The 21,260-nt window shown below is 32.8% G+C and overlaps 1 long non-coding RNA gene across 1 annotated transcript; it reads right to left on the bottom strand.

The window, feature by feature from the left end:
• Positions 1-8,916: 8,916 nt before the first annotated feature.
• LOC109177665 lies at positions 8,917-19,796 on the bottom strand. Its single transcript, XR_002053613.1, has 3 exons — positions 19,704-19,796; positions 12,237-12,240; positions 8,917-8,927 (listed from the first exon to the last, which is right to left on the bottom strand). It is a non-coding gene; the product is annotated as an uncharacterized LOC109177665 (long non-coding RNA).
• Positions 19,797-21,260: the final 1,464 nt, after the last annotated feature.

The raw sequence follows: 21,260 nt of genomic DNA, 5'->3' as shown, positions 1-21,260 counted from the left end.
ATATTTTAGTTTTTCTATTTTTTATTTATATTTATAATAACATAATTTTTTTTTCGTGCATCGCGCGGGTGAATTACTAGTATATATATATATATATATATATATAAAAGAGAGGGGGAGGGGGCAAATGACAGTTTTTCCTCCTGAATTATAGGCTTATAGCATTTTTCACCCTAAGTTATTCATACATCCACATTTGCCCCCTCAATTATTTTAAAAGTGACAATTTTTTCCCTTTTTGATGTGAAATGAACATTTTTACCCTTAAAATACTTATTTCATTTATTTTGTCTACTCTACTATGATTCAATTTGAACTGAATCGAACAATATAGCAATTGAACTGAAACAGTAGGAATGGTTCTTGTTACGATTCAGAACTAGAAAAAAATTGTTGAATTTAGACTATTTTAAAATAGAAAATAGAATTTACAAAAATAAGTAAATAAACAAATAAATTTTTTAAATTGGAATCAAAATAAATGTGATCCTGCACCGAATATATTTATCATTTACAAAAGGTGTTTACAAATCTGTTCGGTTCTAGTTCACATTTATATTGATTCCAGTTTTGATTTGAACTACCGGTTCAAAAGTTATTTATTTATTTATTTGTGTAAATTCTATTTTTTAAAATACTCTAAATTCTATAATTATTTTATTTTTTTTCGGTTCTAAATCGTAACAAGAACCATCCCTACTATTTCAGTTCGGTTGCTATAGTGTTCGATTTTAGTTCAAATTGAATCGTAGTGATCCCTACATATATGCAATAATTTGTTGGAGAAAAAAATAAATGAAATAATTATTTTAAATGTAAAAATGTCCAATAACATCAAAGCGGGAAACCTGCTATTTTTAAAATAATTGAGGGGACAAATATAGATAATGAATAACTAATGGAAAAAAGGTGTTATAAGCCTATAATGCAGGAAATAAAAGTGCCGTTTTTTTTTCAAAAAAAAAAAGTCTATAAAAGTCTTAATTGAATCAATCTCTGAAATAAAACTCAAGCATCTACTCAAATTAGATTTCTAATTAATCAAATAATATATTATAAAACCCTAATTCTCTCGAAATCTCTCTTTCTCTCTCACAAAATCTTGCTTCTTTTTTGAGCGTTTCTTCATTTGGTGGCAGCCGGCCTCTGGCCGAAGCTTCGAGCCTTTGACGAAGCTTCGTTTGTTGGCCGACAGTCTCCTATTTTCTTTTGTTTTTTGTTATTTTAGTTTCACAATAAAGTCCAATGCCGATTTAGCCACCAACCCTTCAAGGAAGTTGCAGTAGTTCCAAAGATCTCAAGTTTAAGGATTCCACCAGATCTGGATAAAGAAGTGAGTCGATTCCCGTGGATCCGTAAAATAAAGTCCAAGAGGTGTACTGCTGTTTCTCTTTTCTTTTGTGTTCTGTTTTTTTTTTTTTTTTTTTTTTTTTTTTTTTTTTTTTTGTGTGTTTTTCTTTCGTTTGTGTGACGAGTTTATTTTCCTCTCGTTTCTTTTGGCGAGTTCTTTTCTTCATAAGTGTGAAACATATAAGTTCGTCATGGCGTATGTGAACTTCATTCTGGGTGACAAAGATAACAATGTAAAATAGCATCTGCATCTCAGCTTGATGGATATATTGTCAATGAACGACAAATGAAAAACATATACTTAGGTGGTGTGCAAAAATTTTCAACCAAAGTTAAACTTGACTACGTTTGATCAATTCTTCAATGATATTAAAGAAGCGTTAAATTCATCTAACGAATTCAACTTCAAATTTGTGAAACAGTCTGCGATTCAAGTTCTTTGTAGCATTGCTAGGAAAGTTGTTTCTATGTCTAACGATAAGGAATGATATACTATTCCATTGATCCTATTTGTAATCGCTTCAACTTATGATTAAATGAATAAGCTTCTTTATTTTTTTTTTTAAAAATAATAATAATAATATATTATGATCTTATTCTACTTTAGTTGTAACTGCATATAATAATAATAATAATAATAATAATAATAATAATAATAATAATAATAATAATAATAATAACAACAATAACAATAACAATAACAATAACAATAACAATAATAATAATAATAATAATAATAATAATAATAATAATAATAATAATAATAATAATAATAATAAAGCGTGAACTTAGCTATTCCTTACAAGTGTTTTTTAAAGTCAATAAAGTACTAATCTAATCTATAATTCGTACTAAAATAAAAGGAAATTTCTATTGTAGTAAGTACCTAGCAGATGAAAAAGACAAAATTAGGTGCATATACACCTTTTATTTATTATAGTAGCAAGCATGTGATGAGGCAATCTTAACCTAATTTAGTACATGAGTAGACCCACTCCAAGTACATGCATATATTTTTAAGAAAGGTATAAATTATATAATTTTTGTTTTGTAACTCATAAAAAGAGTGGCATATATCATGTAGTGTCAAAAAGTATGCTCTTGTATAAAATGCATAAAGAATATAACGTAAGCGTGTAGAAAAATGTGAACAATCTCTTGGAATTAAGAGAGTAATAGAAATTAGACTCTTAAATAATTAAAAATTTAAGAAAAAGAAATTTAATAAACGATTGAATTACAAATGAAAATTTAATTGAACAATTGAACTTAAAAACTGCAATTGACTACCAAAATAAGATCAAATCGTACAATTTTACTAGATTGCAAGTTTTTTCGGTGACCTTCAAGCAACCTTGTTGATGTGGATTATTGTGTGACATTTAAAAAAAAAAAAATTATTTTTCATTTAAAATCTCATTGTACATTCCGCCTATTCTTCTCCTTTGTCGACAAAATAATGTTTGAATACTAGAATGACATGTCATTTATAAACTGGTAACTAGGATGACATGCCATCTATAAGACTATAAATTGACATCTCATTGGGTTATTGAATATTGACTGGTTATTTGATTTTGGGAAATGCTTCCCACCCTACAAAAAATCACGTAATTTAGAGTTACTCCTTGATGGGAATATTTTAGTGTGGTTTTTTTTTTTTTTTTTTTTTTTTTTTGAAAATAAGGCTCAGTCATATATTAATGAATAAGTAACGCAATAGCATCAGGGGGACAGAGTCTCAAAATATAGAATGTTCCTGATCAAAAGCTAACGAAGCTAAAGTATGAGCATGTAAATTCATCGATCTAGAAATAACATTTAAAGAGCAATGATTAAACAAAGATAATGACATCCTACATTGGTCCACAATGACCCCAACATAGGACCGGATAGCCGTGGGGGCTGAGAGTAATGAACTCCGTAGTTCTGAGCAATCCGTTAGGAGATCCACGTCCTCCACGTTTCGTTCTCTGAGCCATGATAGTGCCTCCTTGCATACAAGTACTTCGGCCATAAAGTGGCGAAAAGCATCCCGGGAGGTGTCCGTTTGTAGCTTCTTCGAACACTAAAGTATCATTTTAATTACATTACAATTTCATTTTACAATATACGTTGTTGAATGTGTTCTTTTTTTTTTTAGTTTCATTTTCCACACACATTAGTTTCAGTATAGCAACATTGGAGTATCATTTTAATTCTACTACAGTTTCATTTAACGATCGTGGTCGACAGTAAAACAACTGCTTTGTAAGCAATCGGTATACCGTGCACCACGACGCACATAGCACTATGCGCCCCGCGCCTCCCAAAACGACGCCGTTTTGTTAAGTTGTTAAAAAAATCATCTGTTTTGAATGCACATAAACTCATAACAGAATACACATAATCTAACATAATACACATAAACTCTTAACATAATACATATAGACTATAACATAATACACATAAACTCATAACATAATACATAACTCTTAACAGAATACACATAAACTTTTAACATAATACACATAAACTCTTAACTGAATACACATAAACTCATAACACAATACACATAAACTTTTAACTGAATACACATAATGGGGTTTGGTTAACATAATACACATAAACTCTTAACTGAATACACATAAACTCATAACACAATACACATCAACTTTGAACTGAATACACATAATAAGTTTTGGTCTGTTCAAACGGACGGAATGACGTCAACAAGAAACGCGCGCGTTTTGTGCTGCGCGCACATTGCCGTGGTGCACGATATAAATTGGCCTTTGTAAGCGCATGGGCCGATAGTGGAATAGTCATAGTCATAGGCTGGTTTGTAGGGTGGAGTTGGACCACATACATTTCTCTCCTTGGCCCGCCCATTTATCCACCAGCAAGGCTTCAGTACAAAATTAAAGCTAAGCCCCTCTCCTCTCCTTAGTACAGTGCTGGATACTCGGTAGTTCGTATTAAGGAATTAGGACTGATGGATGGAAGCAGAAACTAGGACGATGAGGATGATAATGAAGGACAATAATACATAAAACATAATTAAGGTGGTTAGAATTAAAGTAGTGTTGGAAGTGGTTGTCGTTGTCAGCTTCAAATTTGTCTCTGCCAGCTCTCTCTCTCTGATCTCTGTAGGGGATGGGTTAGTTGGAAGATATATATAGATAGATAATGGTCCCTATGAAATCCCGGTGGCATGTGAATGATATGATTGGTTTCAGAATTGAAGTTATTTCCATGGTGGCCCGTGGCCGCCTACCGTTAACCACACCACCGTATATATATATGTATCTTCCTTCCTGCAAAGTCAACGTCAGTCGTTCATCAGTTCGGTATTCTGCCTCTTTTTCTACTGTTCAATTCTTTTCACTCATCTCGCTTTGCCTGCCATGCACAGACCCGCCATTGTAGTCTCCTTCAAGCTTCTCAACCACCTCCGATGGAATTGCTTTACCCACCCAACCACCAGAATTCACTTTACATTGTAAATCTTGGTCTAAAATAATATTCATATTATGTGGTTAAGTTATATGTCTACATTTAATATATTATGCGAATGTAAATAAGTTAGAGGTACATAATATATTAACTATAGGCACATAATATAATAATTGCATACACATAATATATTAACTCCATATATATAATATGTTAATCGTAGTTGACATTTAATTTATTAACTAAAAAAAATATAATAAGTTGACTACATGTATACAATTTTTGAACTAAGATTCATAATACAAGATAAATCTTGGTCCATGATATATAATTGGTGGAAAATAGCGGTCATATTAACAACTGGCTTATCAACTCATAATCTTCAATCCCATAGGCCTTCTTCTTAGGTGAGCCCATGCATCAAAACAAATACCTTTAGTACACAAAAAAAAAATGGAATTCAATATATTAAAAGTATACATTTATCTGCTAATGATCTTGTATTCTAGTGGTACGAAGTGACTCTCTAAATAGCATATGTTACTACATTGTAATCCACTGTATAATTTGCCTTCATCCAATATCAAAGTTGTTTAGTAGGCAAATTATATCGTACACTAGGGCGCACAATGCATTGAGCGCCCGTACTCAAAACGACGTCGTTTCTATAAGTTGGGAGAGTTGACACGACGGACATTGTTCCGTCCGTCCAATCCCGTTACAGTTTTATTTTATTTATTTTTGTGTTTATGTGTATTATGTATTATGTTAGATTATGTGTATTATGTTTGGAATTTATGTGTATTCTACTATACAATTCTGTATATACAAAACATGAAATTTTTTAGAATGCAAAATGTATTGTGCGCCCTCGTCCACGATATAACGATTGTGTTTAGTATAGGTGGGCTTGGCATTGGTGATATTTTCCCAACAGCCACTTTATCCAACCTCAAATTTATTTGCAAGCATAAATGGACTCTTTGCACACAAACATATTGGGCCGCTTTAAGGAATTCTAGACACAAGCTCATCAGATCACCGCAAATTATGATGTGGACTCGTGTCCTTGATGCATTGTAGACACGAGTCCAAAACGACGTCGTTTTAAGGAAAACGTAACATTTCAGTTAAAAAAATTGATTTTGTCTCGCTGTTAAGGGCGTTATTCGTTTGTGTCATTATGAATGTACAGTTATGGAATTATGAATGTACAGTTATGGAATTATGAACACAGAGCTCTGACATTATGAACTTACAATTATGAACATATAGTGATAAAATGATGAACATAGAGCTCTAAAATTGTGAACATAGAGCTTCGAAAATTATGAATGTACAATTATGGAATTATGAATGTACAGTTAGGGAATTATGAATGTAGAGTTATGGAATTATGAATGTACAGTTATGGAATTATGAACACAGAGCTCTGACATTATGAACTTACAATATGAACATATAGTGATAAAATTATGAACATAGAGCTCTAAAATTGTGAACAAAGAGCTTCGAAAATTATCAATTTACAGTTATTGAATTATGAATGTACAGTTACGGAATTACGAATGTACAGTTATGGAAGTATGAATGTACAGTTATGGAATTATGAACACAGAGTTCTGACATTATAAACTTACAATTATGAACATATAGTGATAAAATTATGAACATATACTCCTATAACGAAGCGGTCTGATTTTTTTTTTTTTTTTAAAGTGAAAGATAACGTGCCACTAACAACACCGTTACCGTGCCCACAATGCATGCTGGACACGGGTCCATAGCATAAGGATTGTCAGATCACCACTTGGTCTTCACCAAATCTAAGCAATCGTTATATCGTGAAATCTTTTTTTGAAAGCTACTGGTTCTATCGTGAAATCTAAGTATATATGAACTTAGTGTAGTCGTTTTTTGACTTTAAAGCAGTTAATAATAAATATTGTTCCAAATTTAAGATTTTGATACAAAAGTAATAAGTGTGAATAAAAGTTATAATGTTCATTTATTTCTGTTTTTTACGTTACTTTTTGTTAAAAATACATTATGGTATAAGAGTGGTACTATACAATATTTTGATCAAAAATACTCCTACCGTTATAACTTTAGTTATCTTTTTCAATTATTGTTGTCATGCACATGTATCCACCATATATTTTCTTTTCTTCTTCAATTGTAATAATATATAGACATTATATATTGGAGTACAATATAAGTTATTGTTTAAAATATATATCAAATTTATAAAAATGGTTTACAATATTATTTTTATTATTTTAGTACGTACAATCAACTCTATTATAATGTAGTATATACTTTCTCTATCAGTTATAGCTCAAAGAGTCAATACCTCACCACCGGAGTTCAATCTTGTGACATTTTCTCAAGGAGAGCCACAAAAGTAATTATGAATGTCTTAAACTAATATTTTTTCCGTACACATTTTGATTTTTTGCTTGTTACGATCATTATATTATGGAGTCATTTTGGTCACTTATGAAATGATTGCGTGTGTTAGGTGATTTGACAAAGAATGATGTTTTGATGCATTATTTGATGAAGTGTCTATTCAAGTTTTTGAAGTCACCTTAACATGAGAGCAATTGGATGACCATAGTAATGTTTTTTGGAGTTTTGAGCGTTTTGAAATGGACCATGGCGTGACCGCGACCGAGGAGAGCACCGAAGAACTTGGAGGCCTCCCCTGCTAGCCACGAGCGTGCCCAATCCTATGGCTAGCAGGCAGAATGTTCTGCCTTGTGGGCACAGGTCTGTGCACGCCCTTGCCTGCACCCGTGCCCACAAGACAATGGCCATAGTTATGCTGGACACAGGTATAGGCACACTCGTGCTCGTGCCTGTGCTCAGACTCTGCAACTTTTAAAAAGGCACTTTGCCTTGTTTTTAAGAGAACCCTTTCTACCCAAAAATCGGACCCTTCATTTTCTAGTTGGTTTTAGCTCTAGAATAGCATATATTAAGGTAGATTGTTTGTTCCTTTCTATTTCCAAGCTCAAGGCTTCAATAGAGAAGTTTTCTTTGCTTTTCATTTATGCTTTTAATTACTCCTTTAATATTGTGTATCTATTGTTATATTATGATTAGCTAAGTGTTTGGGACTAGGATTTGATTTTATTTCTTGCTATCGATGCTTATATGAGTTGTATTGCATATAAAGGAGATTATTTGGATGTTCTGTAAGTTATGTGAAATGGGTTTGTTGTGAAATTGTGTTTAGTTTTTGGATCCCAATTATATGCTTTATTTGGAGTGTGTTTGTTGCTATGAGAGTATAACTTGTACACTAGCCACACATTCACACATTTAATGCCCAATACGATATTATTTTAGGTGTTAAGGAGAATTTATCCCTTGTGTTCTTGTTTGAAAAATCTTGGATTGAATTGTCACAAGTGGAGTTCAAGGTGAGGTTGCAAGTCCAAATAGTTACGAGAGTGGTATTTGGACACTTATGTGCATCTCACTTACCCTATGCCTTGTTCTAGTTCCCTAATCCTTATTAGTACAATATTTGGCATCTTAGCTTAAATCAATCAAGTCCTGGTCATTTGTTTTACTTGTCTTATTTGTTATTTGCTTAATCATATCAACCCAACTCTTTAACGATCTTGTGCTTAACTTCACCTTGTATCAATTTCTAACATTACAATAGTCATCTCTAGTGAAACGGTATCTAATCTTTATATTGTGATTTGATACTTAATAGATGTATGAAAATCGTCCTTATCAAATAACCATGAAGCAATAATATACTGTACTAGTTTGAGCCTAACTAACATTTTTTCTTATACCTCTCTTAGTTTGAGCCTAACTAACATTTTTTCTTATACCTCTCTTACCTACTTGCATATTTTCCTCACTTTCTACCTACTTGCATTTTCTCCTCACTCTCTACTTAGGCATGCATATTTGTGGCACTTAATTTCTTCATAGGTTGACTTATAACTTTATTATAAGTACCCAAAGTTAACTAAACATGTCAAGTGTAAATAAAAATGAATGATTTTATTTTTCAAATACTCATCATCTTTTTATAAAAATGTCTGTCACATTATTATTATTATTATTATTATTATTATTATTATTATTATTAGTAAATACCCAAAATGGTCCCTCGACTATAGCTAAATTCACAAATTGGTACTCGACTTTTAATTTCAACCAATTAAGTCCTTAACTTTGCAATTTTAACACAATTTGGTCCTTTGTCCATTTGACCGTTTGTTGACTGCGTTTTTTAGGATATATATATAATTTCATGGTCCATCGTCGATTTTTTAAGGTTCCGGTTGCATTTCTAGACCGCACTATTACATTTGAATCTACTGCCAGCGTTGCACCCCATGCCGGAGAGATTATAACTTTTGATAGATAAATCGCCGAAGTCCCTGGAGTGGCTCTTCGAGAAAGCCGTGACTCCAAGCGATGTAGGCAAGCTGAACCGGCTCGGGATCCCCAAGTAGCAAGCGGAGAAGCACTTCCCCTCTCTGAAACGGCGCTGTCACCTCCAAGAGCGTTCTCTAAGCTGAACCGGCTCGTGATCCCCAAGCAGCAAGCGGAGAAGCACTTCCCCCTCCGAAACAACGATGTCACCTCCAAGAGCGTTCTCTTGAGCTTTGCACGTGAAACTACATATATATCCTCAAAGATCGCGGTCAACAAACGGTCAAATAGATGGAGGACCAAATCGTGTCAAAATTGTAAAGTTAAGGATTTAATTAGTTGAAATTGAAAACTGAGGACCAATTTGTGAATTTAGCTATAGTCAAGGGATCATTTTGGGTATTTACTCTATTATAATAGTGGGTGTATTTAGGCACTATAGAAATTGTTTATTATTAATTTATTATTATTATTATTATTATTATTATTATATACAAAAATTGTGCTGTCAAATCTGAGCAGTCATCTAAAATTCAAAACTGAAAAGTGTTGAGTCATTTTCAAAATGGACTTAATTAACCAAATAATGATTGCCCTGCCTGCATAATATGATATTAATTAGACGACATATACATAAACAAGTCATATGTTGTACCGCATGTTTCAACTTGCATTTTTCTAACTAAACCCCCACCCATGCCACCAGTCGCTGTCTCCATCTTCACACGAGACACAATCGAAATACCTAACTACTTCACTATAATACAATTCTATGCAATTAAACAAATACATTCAAGTACATCATAAGAATAACAATATATGTCTGGTTCATAAAATATATTTAAAATAAAATAATATTTCTGAAAATAACTATATTTTTGTTAATGTTACATTTTTTTTAAAAAAAAAAAATACTATTAGGGGTCAAAGCCAGGCTGTTGTATAGGCCCAAACTTTTTGTAATGCAAGAGTTGTATCATGGATCAAGTGCATATAGTAATATTGTACTTAATGTATTCATTTTATTCTCTTTACTTTTTTCTAACTTAAATTTATGTACATTTTTTTATTTTTTTTATACAAATAAAATTAATGTATATAATGTATATATACGGTAAAGGCTATGGTGTCGATCGTTACCATACCTCCATGTACAAATTCAAACTTCAATTCATAATCTAAATAATTCATAATAAATGAAAAACAAATATTCATACAAAACAAGACTAAATTTAATTTCATAAATTCTTTTAACAAGAATCAAACTTACTTTTTGATCATTAAAGAATATCTTCATTCTTAACTAACAGAACTTAGCTGGGCTCCACCAACATTAGTGTAAAGATTAAGCCATGCTATAAAATAATTATTAAAATTTAAAAAAAAATTACACTTTTCGTCCCTAAGTTATAGGGTAATTGTAGAATTCTTCTCTAAATGTTGGTCATACTATCTTTTCGTCCCTAAATTATCATTGGTGTTGCAGTTTTCGTCCCTTTACTAAAAAAACATTAGGGACAAAATTTAAAATTTTAGTATAACCCAGGGACGAAAAGTGAGCACGAATTGAAAGGATGAAAGGTACAATGCCAATGTTAACTTAGAGACAAAAAGTGAGCATGATCAACACTCAGAGACGAATTCTACAATTATCAATGTTGGGGTTAGTTTAATTAAGAGCTCCTCGTGCATGTCCCTATCAAGCATCATTAAACTAACTTTAACTACCATTATGTCATGCATACAACTTATATAATTAAGTCTAATTGAAGGCTTTAAATAATAATAAAATACCATTAATATATATATGTTCGTACTTTTTTTGTTTGAGTATTGCTGACTCTATTATAATGTAATATTTGTTCATTGTTCATATCTACTTTTTCAATCTATTGAAGCTCGAACCCATGACCTCCAATTTGAGGGAGTTACTTGATGCCACTGAATCACAAAGTCATTGGCATATATGTTTGTACTTTGTACTTAGATTCTTACAAATAGTATTCCCATAACTTTTGTCTTGATGCCACTAAATCACAAGGTCCTTGGCATATATGTTTGTACTTTGTGCTTAATTAGATTCTTACAAATAGTATTCCCATCACATTTGTCTTCTCATTACTAATCTAAACGTTAAGTATTACTTTCATTGCTTATATTTCAATAGTCATTCATTCCATTATTTTTTGAATACTATTAACTCTATTACAAGGTAGTATTTATTCTATACTTTCTCAAACGGTTGAAGACCAAAGAGTTAATATTCTACCACCAGAGTTCAATCCTATATGATCTTTTCTCAAAGGGAGCTACAGAGATGTCATCTAAGCACAAGATGTCATTCATTTTATTATTTAAACTAACTTTAACTACCGTTATATCATATAATTAACTTAATCAGTATGCTCGAAGACCTTAGGCGTTTGGTTGGGGTTATATTGGATAACAAAGGTTATGTTGGGCTGGTTATTTAACATGCCTATGTTTGGTTGAAGTTATATAATATTCCCTTGGAATCCAACATTGCCGCCACATCAGATTTTTTCCCTTTTTTGAGGGAATGTGATTCCCTTGCTAAACTTAGGTAATGTTAGATTACCTTGACATTTTACATACCTCATTTTTACCAAACACAAGAATCTAACATTCCGAGTAATCTAATATTCCCAGCAATCTAACATTCCCTAAGGTAATCTAACATTCCGTGAACCAAACGCCTAAATGAAAAATGACCGTTAACATATATTTGTACCTCGATTCTTACAAATAGTGCTCTCCATTTCTTTCTTCTGATTAATAATTTAAAAGTGTTACTTTCGCATTTTACTTCATTCATTTCAATTTGATCAATACTTAAATATGAAACTATGATCAATAATTATTTGTTTCAATTAAAATAGTTTAAATTCAGTTTACATATATACATATATTTTTCTAAGCCATGATATTTGTGCCAATTCTTTAATTGGTGAAGTCGTGACTGGCCTGCACTCATGTACCTGTTCTGTAAAGTTTAGAGAATTTAGACGTACGAGGATATTAACGACTCTATTACAATGTAATATTTATTTATATATATTTTTTTAATGGAGGTTCGAACTTGTAATCTCTCATTTGAGATAGTCAGAATTATTGTTTATTTAAATGTGAACTTTACAGAGAAGATGAAAGAGAGGAGCACGTGATTGTGTCCCTGGTGACTGGAGTACAGTGGCGTGCTCCACAGTGGTGGGAAGTGGGAAGATTCCTAAAGTTTGAAATGGACGGTTTTGTTTGGGTGTTTAAGACCGACCTCTGATCTGGTGAAGATATAAAGCTCAAATGCACCACCCCACTTCCCATCTTATTGCTTTAATGGCTAGTTGTACATATTCTTTTCATTTATCAAAAAATCTATAATCGTTATCTAAATATATATTTTAGGTAAAATTTGTCTTGTAAATTTAGCTAGCAAACAACAACAAGAAGATAAACCAACTTAGGTTATTCATTACTGATTGATTCAAACTTAACTCTCACATCAAATTTAAACTTAGAATCTTATTATGATTATCAAACAAACTATCCCACCAACTAGACTGAGGTTGCCTGGCCTAATTTTCCATATTCCATGCGCCATTAATCCAAGTATATACTTGTCACAAATTTTCAACAACCCAATTCAATCAATCAATTACTAAGATAATTCCTAAGTTAACGGAACTAATCATGAGACAAATGAGGGATGCTACCTTATATTCCTCTTAATGTTCATACTCTTATGTTGCTTTTTTACTTGATTGGTTGATTTTGCGATCTCAAAAATGTAATATTTACGGAGTAGAAAATATATAGGGTCTTTGGTAAAATAGTTAGCTTATAAGCTAATTTTTGACTTATTTGATTACTATTAGTTGTTTGACTTTGTTAAAAAATCAATATAAGTGTTTGGTTAATTAGCTTTTGTAATTCCAAAATACTAAAATTCAAAAAACTACTCAAACCAACATTTTCAATTAGTTTTTTTTGAGAAAAGAAATTATACAAAACAGCTATCAGCTAACAATTAATTTACCAAACATCTTTTTACAATCGACTAATGTTGGCCGTGTTTGGTAAAAAATTGGCCTATAGGCCAATTTTGACTTATTTGATCACTATTAATTGTTTGATTTAGTTAAAATATCAATATAAATGTTTGGTTAATTAGCTTTTTACAATTCCAAAAGGCTAAAATTCAAAAAGCTACTCCAAGTAACTTTTTCAATTAGCCTTTTTAGAAAAGAAATTATACCAAACAGCTATCAGCTAACAGCTAATTTACCAAACACTTTTCTACAATCAGCTAATGTTATCAACTATTTATACCCTCTAATTAACACAATCAGCTAACAGCAAACAACTATCAGCTAACAGCCATTTTACCAAACAGGACCGTTATCAACTAATTATACTCAATCAGCTAACAACTATTTATCAAACAGGGCCATAATATGTGTATAACTAATTGGTATTCGTTGTGATCAGATGGCAATAGTACCCTGTACTACGACCTAACAGCTGTGTCCTCCACTACAACTTACTCAACATTACAGATTTTTTATTCCTCTTTTGCACATAAAATATACCACAAAATAATACACTACTGTTTTCTAAATCACTTCTTCCCAATCTGATTGTATTGAATCTCCAACTTTATACTTAATTCATATCAAGGCCTTATCTTCCCTTTCATCACCTCAAGGGTTACTTCAACTTTTTTATTTAACAATATTTGTGTCAAATCAAATTTTATAAACACGTTGTTGTTATTATTATTATTATTTTATGAACTATAAAGTATGTGTTTATTACGGAGTAACTAGAAACTGAATCAAGAAAAAAAAAAAAAAAAAAAAAAGAGAATACATTTATTTGTAAATTTTTCTATTTTGAAAATCGAGATTGAAGAATGAAGAACTTTAAAAGGAAATAGAAATTAAATTAAATTGAAGTAAACCCAGCCTGAATATAACATTAGTTTCTAACAAGACTAGCTGGGACAACACCCAACCGGGTTGGTTGAGCAATTGACTTGTTAATTACAAGATTCCAATTTTGACTCCCTAAGGTTATATAATCGATTAATTTATTATAAATTTGATTTTATTTATCTCAGTCTTCAAGAATGTTATTAACGCAATTGTATAATGGAAGTATGTATAATGTGAAGAGATCGTGACCCTTAGCCATTGGAACAGACACTTTTATTCTTGATTAATATTGCATTCTTTCATATTGAATCGACTCTGTCTCACACAAATTTTTGTCTTTTTCTAATTAGTGGCCCTTAGCGGTTGGAACAACTAAGTTGACCCCTTAGCGGTTACCTCAGCTCGATCGTTCCAACGTTGGTGAGCCAGCCAGCCATGTAAATAAACAAAGACTAAATGAGGGAAGATTCTAATCTCTTGCAGTTAATGGAAAAGACTAAAAAGCAATCTAAAAAGGGACCTTTTAGGGTCTGGTCTCCATTGCCTTGGGAGCTACGATGGAGTACGTAGTACAATGTTAATTTCCTAGCTTGTCCCAGACAACTAATAGTGGACCACTGTGATTATATACTACGTACGTTTAGTTTGGTAGCATATTATATAATAATAATAGTAACAATATTTTATTTTTTATTCCAGAGGATATGTTATTATCTTGGGTTTATGATTTGAATGGGGTTGGTGAAAGATTTGTTTAGATTTTCTGTGCTGCTTTAATTTGCTGCCCCTAGATTGAAATTGTGCTACTGCATGCCTACTATATATATATATCTTCCCTACCTCCACTTCTACTGGTTTTGGAGATTACTTAAAGATTGAGTTGGAATGTAACAGTTCAGATCATATATAGAAAAATAAGAAAAAAAAATCATTTTTAGTCTCGACATTAAGCTGATACATTCAATTAAAAATGATAACAGTGATACCATAAGCATGGACGGAGCCAAAGGGGGGCAAGGGATCAGCTGCCCCCCACCCCATATATAATCTTTGTATGTATATATGTATATATAGTACATGTTTTAGTATTAGTATATAAAAACGGTTAATTATAAGGAATGGGTTAGATTAGTTGGAAGAGCATGTGTTTGGTTATACTAAAGGTTAGAGGTTTGAATCTGTGAGTGCTAATATAATTTTACAGTTTTTTAATAGCTTTTTTAATATTATTTAATACACACATACATATATTCAAATTATTTTATCAAATTAATTATGTTTCATATTTTGTTATGAATATTTTTATAAAGTTTCGATGTGTTTTATTTTTGCTCATATTCAATAATATTTACACCTATATTTCTTAAGTAATTTATTTATTTATTTTTTAAATATCTCTTTTATTTTAATGTTTCGCCTTTATTAAAAAAAATTCTGAATCCGTCCCTATTTCGTCCCCTCCCCCCTCAACAGAATTTCTGACTCCGTCCCTGGCCATAAGACCACAAGGTACTTGACAGACATCATCACTTTTAGTACTCACGATGTGAATGAAGTAATACTTTTGTTTCTTGAAGTGTTAGTGAGTGCATTTACAAATTTATTGGTACTATTTATATAATATGTATTTATTATTTATATTTCTTTTCAAACTTTCGCACGTGGAAATATGAAAATGCTGACCTATATATGCTTTTGGAAATGTAAAGTTGTTTCTATACTTCAAAAACTATAAATTTGAATTCTGTAGTATTTTTAGTTTTAAAAACTTCCAATTTTCTTTTAATTTTTATTTTCCACGAACAAGTTCGGTCGAAATTTAAAATTCATTTATTTAATTTTATTTCTCGTTCAAAAATCTAACTTTTATACATTTTCAAGAAACTTTAATTTTTAGTTTTTTGTCATCATACATACACTTCATTACATCATACATGTTCGTAGGAAAGTTGGGTGATGATCACTATACTTTCACTCCTGATGTCATATGTGCGCTCAGTCACTTCTTTAAATGAACTTTGATCGCACGACCAAACACACATTTCGTAATAATGATTATTGTATATTTTGCCCAGTTTCAGCTGAGTCATTGAGTCACCGTGATTTATATCCTCCCAAATGCTCTGTTAATTAGGCCGAGGTGTGAGGGACCCTTAGGCTTGGGAATTTAACCTGGGGAGAAGAGTATTGTATATTTTGATTTATTAAAAAGTCTGTAATCATTATCAGTTCAAACTGAGAAAGTTAATAGGTAACCTTTACCAGGAAATGAATTTGAAATTTTATAGTTATTAAGTTAATCGTCTAGCCCACTTACTGTTGTATATTTATGATTATTTTTTATTGGCAGATCAATTAAATATATAAAAGATATAAGTATATTATATCATATCGATAACATATGAATGTGTTTTCTTATCATTAAATTGATATAATTACTTCTTAAATCTTACATAATTTTGAGATCTCTGGGTTGATGTTTTCAGCGAGGCCAGGGAAATTAAAATTGTCCAACTCCCAGTCATTAATTAAGATTAATTAATAATATTTTTTTTTTTTCGAAGAAGAAGATTAATTAATAAATTAAGACACGAAATTGGACTCTTACAATTGCAACCTTAGACGACATGCATTCGAATATATACAACCTGCTAAGCTAATAAGAAAACAGTTTAAACCCTAAACTCCTAAGAAATACAACATCCACGACGACAGACCCAACCAAAGACATGAATACAAAGGAGAGATTTTGAATAATGGAGATTCATGCATGCATGCATCCCCGCAAGCACGTAGAAGATCAGAGAGTACGTTCAGAATATATATAATTCTTAACTAGTCGTGTATGGAATGACCAATGCCCGGACTGTGGCCGGGAGCGGTAGGCCGGAAAGAATCCACCTCTCCTTCCGCCGCCACCACCAGCGGCGGCCTTCTAGCGTTGTTTTCTTCTCCGGCGTGACCAACTGCAGGGTGGTTCTGGGAGCGCCTCAAACGGGTTCCCCTCGGAGCCGCCGCCATTTTTCTACCTTCAATGAAAACAAGCTGGTTGGAGAGAATCATTATTAGAAACACCAAGAATACTAAACAACTGGACAGCTTGGCCGCCATGGAAGATCAGATCAGATGAGAATAATATATATATGAGAGCTTAGGAAATGGAGAGTGATAGTTGCAGTGTTGTGGGTAATTGGTGAGCAGTATTTAAAGGAGCTGAAAAGGGAAGGGGCATGTGATCGGTCCCCAACACCGAGGGAGATTCCATTGGATTGTACTATGAGAATGTGCATGCCATTGCCGCCCTGTTTTGATTTGCAACATTTTGGGGAGGAGTAAAAATATACTGTAAAAAAAAAAAAAAAAAAAAGGAAGAAAAAGAATAAAGAAATTACGTTTGTGATTGACAGCTCACAGCTCGATCCTCCAAGGAAGACGACGACATTGTGAAACTAGAACCAACGTTAGCAGACAGCTCACTCAAGGCATCTAATAAGCCATCCAGTTATGGTTGAAGTTTAATTTGTCAACATTTACAGCTCATGCATACATTGCCATGCACGTACAAGTGAATAACCACATGCATATGCATGCAACTCTTTAATTGAGGTGTTATACTTCAAGAAGATATTAAGAGAGGGTGTTTGTTGTTGGAAAAATTAGTTAGAATGGGTATGCTTAGAATTTTTGATAATGAGTTAATGACAAATTGATTTTCAAAGTATATGTGTTGAGTTGCGAAAAAAAGAATTTTTATAAGACATTTTAAGTACCATTTGTCTTACATTATATATTTATATTATATTCGAAAGGGATGTGAGTTTACACTAGTATAAATATAACTCAACTACTTTTTAAAGGAGTTTGAATTATATACAAATTATTTTTTCCAATTAGCTAGGTGAGAACAAAGGAGGTTTACTCCTCGTAAGAGATGGATTAGAGAACTCTGGTTAAATAACCACCTGATGAGGGGGCGTACCCATACCGCTACCGGGTCGAGTCATCGACAGGAATCTGACCCAGAACTACTCGGGCATGACCATGCTATGAAGTACCGACCGGGGCTTGGTTAGTAGCCCTATTGCCTAGATCCCGGATCCTTCCCAATCATCTTAAGTCGAGCAGTTGGGAGGACCCGACCTCCGTCACTTAGAAGGTTAGGCGGCAATTTCTCCAAGCTGGCGAAATGGAGGTGGGAAGCAGGAACGTCCGGAATCTTCAGATGCGAGGGGAAATCAGCTAGGCATCCGATCTGCCCCTCTGCGTGAGCCACACGTGCCCCACATGCTGAGTTTTCAGCATGTGTTCCCCTCAATCCTCTTATAAATACAACATTAAATGTAGAGAGATGAGGGAAGAGGGGGGGGGGGGGGGGGGGGGGGGGGCTTTAATTTTGGACAATTCCACAAAATCTCAATCAGCTCGGGACTCTCTGACCTCACATAACTTCCCCGAGCCCACTTTCTTAAACCAACAAGCAGACTAGGAAAGGACCCAAACCGAATCCGACCTCAATACTCGCATGTATTCGTGGGAATCAAAGTATTTACCACATCAGCACCAATTGGTGATTATTGCACGAGCGTATTGAGGCTATTTTGTCTGTGTGGAATGTCTTGTAAAAGTAGCAGTGTAACAAACATTCGACGGACGCAAGCAAATGTGCTAGGATTGGAAAATTATTTGGTCCAGATTTTATAACATATTTGTTAGAGTATGACTCTAATACGTACTCTAACTTATTTATTAAAAAATTGACATGATTTTCTAACTTGTTAGAAAATGAGCAATTAGACCTACGTAGAAGTTGTGACTTGTATTGAAGGACCAACTTGCAGAGAAGCAATAAAATGTGAAGTTGATTCTATTTTACAAATCGAATAATACTTGTGAACTAGTTGACATTCCTCCGAATTGTAAACTTTCAGGATCAAACACTTATTACTAGCTAATAGCAAATGTGCATCTTAGCTTGATTTCATTATAATTGCGTAGCACTCAGTGTCACGGTCTGATGAGATGTTGAACTTGGCTCTTCGAAGCGCAGCTCAATAATTCTGATCCCTTCCTAGCACCTGCGAGCCTCCTCAACTGCACAACATGCTTTCAGTGTAAGAATTCTCTCTTATAAGTGAAGCCAGGTTTGTTGGCGGCAACTAAACTAAAGAGGTAGCGAGACTGAGATTTGAACTCGCCTTTGATACATACCAATAAGATTTGACCATCATCTTCAATCTTGAATAAGGTGTTATCTACTTTGCCTTTGCAAAATCCTTCGTTGACCAAGAAATTTGACAAAGTGTCGCTTCAAATTATAAAGAGTTCTTGAGTCTCTACATCTTATCTTCTACTCCTTCGATAATAAATTTAGGTAGTTGCTCTATATATATATATATATATATATATATATATATATATATATATATAGACTTTTTCTCAAGTAATTCATTCAAGACCGCACTATTGCCGTCTATTTGATATACAGTGAAATTCATGTGAGTTGCATATCAGCTCTAATAGTACAAACTTAGCGTAAGAATTAATGACCGTTTTGGTCACTCAATTATGTCGTAATTACCAAATTGGTCATCGACTATCAATTTTGACCAATTAAACCCCAACTATTGATTTCATAACCGATCTGATCCTCCATAATTACTAAATTGATCCTCGATCAGTTTGACTGAGGACCAAACCCGTTACGAAATTAATAATTAAGGATTTAATTGACCAAAATTAATAATTAGAGATTAATTTAATAATTACAGAATAATCATATCAATGGATCAAAACGATTATTAATTCCTAGCGTAAAGATGATGAGCGAGCTAGGACTATGGAGGCCCCTACCTTCATATATATGCTTGGTGTTTGGCTTATAAGAAAATTACAGGTGGATCATAGCAATGCCAGCGAGTTTGGGTTTAATTTGCATTATCATGACAGAAAATTTACAATAACGGCGCCAGAGAAACGTAGTAGTATAATGAGGTTTGAAATAAATTATCTTAGAGTATTCTCAATAGTCTTAAATTTTTCAAGGGTTCGATCCTTGACTTTGAAAATGGAGTAACATTAAATCTTCAGACCAATTGTTCCACCCAAAAGAGGTGCCTACAATTCAGCGAGTGGATTAGTCACTGTGTCTGACGGTAAAAAATCTAAGTATACTAAAAAATAGTCTTAAATTTTACAAAGCTTTTGCAGTGACAAATAAGAAAGAGAGGGAAGAGAATAGGAAAAATTGCCATGGATGCCACAAAACAATGGTGTTGCTCCCTCCTTCTTTTAACCTATGAAAAATTTTGACGAAAAATTTAAAAAGGCAAACCAATGGTGTTGCTCTAAGTCCTAACTTAGAAATAAGAAGTGTCAAAGGACATATTTTAAAGAATAGTGCAACTCAAACACTCTTAGATTGTGGATTTACGTGATTATCCATAAAGAATATATAGTACAACTTGCACTTTTTTTTGGTAACATGCCTTATATGTAACGCAGGTGGGTTATAAATCCTCATGGAATAATTGATATGGAGTAACACGACATTTATTGCTTCTTTTATGCAGAAAATGTATGAACCCTGAACAATCCTTCAATATATGCATATATTATGACCCAATCTGATGGGTGGAATTTGGAAATGAAGCTAGATTCTTCTGTTAGTTCTTCCCAACCGTCCAATTTAAGCAGTCAAAAATATCACCCTCTAATTGGATGGTCTCTGTTTAAAGTTTAACCTAACACTGGAAAAAAAGATTGTATATGTCAAGAGTATCATATCAATATTTCTACTTTATGATTATTTAATGACTATTTAAAAAAAAAAAAAGAATAAATACCCAAAATGGTCCCTCGACTATAGCTAAATTCACAAATTGGTCCTCAACTTTCAGTTTCACCCAATTAAGTCCTTAACTTTGTAATTTTAACACAATTTGGTCCTATGTCTATTTGACCGTTTGTTGACTGTGATTTTTGAGGATATATATGTAATTTCATGGTCCATCGTCGGTTTTTTAAGGTTCCGGTTGCATTTCCAGACCGCACTGTTACATTTGAATCCACTGTCGAAAGCAATCTACCAAACCCGGTCACCTTCTTCATCCTCCCTTT

The sequence above is a fragment of the Ipomoea nil genome, unplaced genomic scaffold (assembly GCF_001879475.1).
Source record: "Ipomoea nil cultivar Tokyo-kokei standard unplaced genomic scaffold, Asagao_1.1 scaffold0805, whole genome shotgun sequence".
NCBI lineage: Eukaryota > Viridiplantae > Streptophyta > Magnoliopsida > Solanales > Convolvulaceae > Ipomoea > Ipomoea nil.
Note: the sequence above shows the minus strand (reverse complement) of the source record. Positions and strands in the feature narration are given on the sequence as shown.